Source organism: Montipora foliosa, chromosome 4 (assembly GCF_036669935.1).
Source record: "Montipora foliosa isolate CH-2021 chromosome 4, ASM3666993v2, whole genome shotgun sequence".
NCBI lineage: Eukaryota > Metazoa > Cnidaria > Anthozoa > Scleractinia > Acroporidae > Montipora > Montipora foliosa.
In genome coordinates this window covers 1,216,919-1,221,918 of record NC_090872.1, presented here as the reverse complement: position 1 = coordinate 1,221,918, position 5,000 = coordinate 1,216,919, and positions in this window count along the sequence as shown.

The window sequence follows — 5,000 nt, the reverse complement described above, 5'->3', positions numbered from 1 at the left end:
CAACAATGGATGATGAAATAGACAACACACTCGTTAAAAATGAAAGCAATTTATCAGATGACGATTGTGAAGAAATGCGTTTCTTAGTAAAACAGGCAAAAGCTCAAATAGTATCGTGGAAGGCACATATTTTACGCTCAATCCACCAAGATTCAGCAAGGATTAACTTCCGGGAATTACTAAACGAATCCTCTGTCCTTGTCATCCAGGACTGGGCCAGGAAGTATTTGTCACGAAAGTACCGCGAGAGCCAGACAGACTAGTTTGGAAAACGAGGAATTCCTTGGCATATCAATGATGCGTTTACGAGAGTAGATGGCGAAATACAGATGCTGACATTCTGCCATATTTTTAAGGCATGCAGTCAGGATAGCAATGCCGTTCTCGCAGTAATGGCAGACATGATCCAGTAGCTGAAATCCATCATGCCAAGCTTGACAACCGTCTACTATCGGCAAGACAATGCCGGCTGCTATCACTGCGGGCACGTCATTATTAGCTCAAGCAAATTAGGCCAAAAGAGGCTTGACTTTTCAGATCCACAGGGAGGAAAGGGTGCGTGTGACCGCAAGGCAGCGACCATCAAGTCTCACATGAGAGTCTTCCTAAATTCAGGAAATGACATCGAGACACCAGAACAGAAGCCATGGTATCTTTCGGTGGAGTGCCTTCACGTAATGTCACGCTTTGTGAACCGTTTACAAGCGTGGAAACTCCAGCATTCAAGATATTCGCGTGTGGAGGGCGTACGGAATCGGTCCGGGTAAGATCGTGTATCAACAGCAGTCTTCTGGACAAGGTTCAGGCGCTTTACCGGCCCTTGTGGTAGCCCAAGTACACCGAAGTAATTTTTCATCGATAAAAGGGCGAACTGCTTCCGCGAAGCCCTCAGGGGATGAAAAAGAATCCACAGGCTCGGGAGGGGAAGATGCTTCGACTAGCCTTTTTGCTTGTCCGGAGGACGGATGTATAAAAAGGTTCATTAGGCATTCCTCAGTGCTTCGTCACTTGGACTATGGTAAGCACCAATATACCCTTGAGCATGAAACCTTATACGAAAAAGCTGCTGTCCAATATGCAGAACAACTGGAAGGACAAGGAGCCACTATGGTACCCGTCGTTAAGTGTCCATACCAAACACGCCAGTGCACGAAATCTGGATATCGGCTGGGCGCTGAAGGTAACTGGACCTCGACGTACTAGGTTCACTGTTGCACAACAGTCATATCTTATCAAAAAGTTCAAACTCGGAGAGATGACAGGGCAAAAAACTGATCCGGCATCAGTGGCTCGATCTCGATGATGCATGCAAAAGATATCAATGGTACCTGGATGTTCCAGTGACAACTTCCTGACAGCCAATCAAATAGGACGATTCTTTTCACGTCTTGCGTCAAAGAAAACTCTCCCTGACGAAGAAGCTAAAATCGAGGTGATGGAAACTGCTAGATATGAGGCTGACATTGATACCATGATATCCCAAGTGGTTGACGATCTCACACCAAGGCACCCGATTGTGTTTGACTCTTTTAACCTTTGCGAACTGTCCTCTACAGGGAAACTAAACACCCTTTCAATCCCACTCCTAAGAGAGATGTGTTGTCACTTTGGTATCGCTGTTGACGACATCAAGGTTAGGCGCCGGAAACCGTACATCGAAAAATTAAAAACGCTCAGTGATAAGTGTACTTGTAAGCAGCTATGATTAAAGTAGTATGTATTGGATTAAGTAATTTATATCCAAACCAGAATTCGACATTTTCTTTTCAAAGTTCAGGTCAAGTTTTCGTTTCTTTGCTGCCCGTGATTCTGTATTATTTCACAATGTAATGTATGATAAGGAATTTCAAGATGTTTTCACAATACGCAGTTCTGTATACGAGTTTAAAAAACGGGACATTGGACTTTCATACTTGCGATTTGGTGGGGTTTAAAATCCTTAAAATTGCCAAAAACCGTAACATCACCTGGATTAATGGGGTAGCATTTTGTTCTGCGCAGTCTTATGACTGCTCTCTTTGAACGTTTTATGTTGTGCGTGCAATATAGTTAGTGGCACTTTTTGACACCTTTTTCCCCAAACTTCCCGTTGGCCGTTCTCGTCCTCGTTATTGCATCTCAGTTTGTCACGGTTCTTTACGCGCTGACGATTTTATTCTTTTTCAAAGTTGAACTTAATCGAATATCTAGTACGTGCGCAGCGTTTTACTGAAGGGACCCGATATGCTACTTTCGTGTATTCAGAACTCACTTATCTCGCGAAACAGTTAGGAATACAGTTTAAAATAGTAAGGCTCAATTTTTTGTCTCCATTAGGAGAGCCTGACTGGGGTTTATTACGTCCAAATCGTTGCGTGACATCCTTAAGGTTTTTAATAAATTCTGATTTCAACCTTAACAGGTTGAAATCAGAATTTATTTTACCACAACGACAACGTAAAGTTTGTTTCCTTTATTTCGCACATAATTTATTTTTTAGGCTTGATGCTTCCAAATAAATATGAAAAACAAGCGCAGGATTACTGTGAAATTGATAATGATAAGTCGCTCTTCATTCCTCACTTTAAATTAAATATACACGCAAATATGTTTTCTACATGTTAGTTCAAGTGCAAAAAGCCCTTTAAATCTTGCAATCGCATTCATAATACGCCAGTAATTAAGAAACGAAAGATATCATGAGCAACTGAAAAGAAGTGGCAGAAGTCACGGCTTGACTTCCGTGACACCATTTACACAAGTTGACGGATTGATGCTGTGACTTTGCCGATTTTGAGGGTGTTGATAGTCGGCGCTGATAAAAAGCCCGGCGCTAATTTTTATATCCGGATTAAGACCAACGTTTCTACTTACTAAATCTAAAAATTTCGGGCGATTTGCTATTTTACCGGGAATGGATATCTCCTTCTGAAAAAATGCACCGAGCCGGGAATTTCGACCACGCAAAATTTTGCCAATTTTTCACGGCTTTCCCTGAATTTCTATTTCGACACAGAAGTGAATGTTTAGGCTCGAATTACTCGTTGACACGTATTAAAGACGTTTCTGGGCACAAATGTGAGGTTAAAAGCGATGCGAACTGAAAATGGGGATTGATTTGAATTTAGCATCTTACGCTAAAATGGCGGCGTTTTCTCTGATCGCGGGGGCCGAACAGAATTTCGTCCTTGTCGGGAATAAAAATAAATCTTTCAAGAAAAAAATCCCACCACGTTTCTTACAGTATGATAGGCTATCTTTGTATGAAATATGAAGAATTTGTTTTTTCATCATGTGCCAACCTTTTTTATTTTCGCTCGGTTTTAGTGGACATTTCCTCTTAATTCGTTTCAGAACTTTACTACAGACTTCGTCAGTGTGTGAATTCCAAGTCAGCTGTTCATCAAGTACGAGACCAAGAAGTTTGTGACTGTCTACACTTTTTATCGCTGTTCCATTGTGAGTGATCTGGATTCTTTGACCTTGCAAACGTGCCAATTTGGGTCTAGTGGAGATAACCATAGATTCCGTTTTTGCAACATTCAAAGCCATTCCATGGTGTCCTATCCATAATGAAAGGGGTTTTAAACAATTTCCCAACTGCTGATTCACATATTCTAAAGTTCTGCCAGCAACTAATATTGTCGAATCATCCGCAAACATCTTTAATTTCTGGGGGTCATCGATTTCAAAAGATAAGTCATTCATAAACGTGATAAAGAGAAGGGGACCCAAAATGCTCCCTTGTGGGATACCACGTGAGATATCAAGAAAATCAGAAGTTGTTCCATTTACGGCTACGGCTTGTTTTCTCATCGATAAATACGAGTTAAACCCAGCCAAGCGTTGACTCACTTAAACCATAGATTTCTAATTTCTTGAGAAGAAGATTGTGATTAATAAGGTCGAAGGCCTTACTCAGGTCCAGCATTAGAAGACCATTTATATCGCCCCTGTCCATATTAAGAAGTAGCGTGTCAGTAATGTCAATAAGAGCAGTGACGCAGGAATGATTCTTCAAGCACGCAGATTGATTCTCTATAAGGAGTCTAAATTTTTGAATTACAAAAGACCAGAAATGTTAGTGTGCCATTCTACTAAAAGCCTTTTGAACCAATGACGGTGTAGTGATCTTTGGTTGAATATTTCCCAGGTCACATGTCAGAGCGATGTCAAGGCAGAATAACGACATGTGCTCAACACTGTTCATATTTCATGTTTAGAGATGTGGTCTAAGTAATATAATTTTCATCATTGCTTATACAGCATCTTTGAAAAACACGGAAACAAAATGTTTCAATTTTGGTACTAATTCCCCACCCCCCTTCACGTACCTTATCAACTTATGATTTCCGTCTATATGCCATAGTGCCTGAGGGGAATACACGTTGTACACTCTACGTCGTAAAGACTGCCTCCACCTTTGTAGAACACCAGTTGGATCAGTCCTAAGAAGTTATTGTCTAACTCTCTCTCTGAACTCTGTACCCCTTACTCTTCAAATGACCTCTGAGCATTCTTAGCCCCACTCCTGGATGCTGCTGCTGGACACTTTTCACTAGGCTATCAAGTTCCTGTTCTCCAATTGTACTGTATGCCCCTTGTTACGAAAAATAGCATTGCGTGACTAGCGTTACTTTCTGGAGGCTTCGCGAGAGTTCGTAGTTTGTTTATTTTTGGATTCGTGCGTAAGCGTTTCTAAATCGGTGTGTTTTGTAATCTTTCTATAATTAGAGTGATTACTATTTTAGAAAGTTCTAGAAGTTTATTGTCAGAGTATATAAGTAGACGAGTCCAAGCGGAGTGTTTTTCTAACTAGTTTTTCACAAGCGAAGACAGTTGGCGTTAGCCGTGTTTAGTCAAGTGTGACAGAAGCAGTGTTTATTCAAGTTGGCGGTGGCCGTGTAAGTTTAGTCAAGTACGTGTTATTTAGAGTTTACTTCGTGGAAACTACGTTCATTTTTGGAATAAATCTTCTTGTTGTTGTTCCGACAACCCTGCGTTCAGTTTAGTTTGCAAGC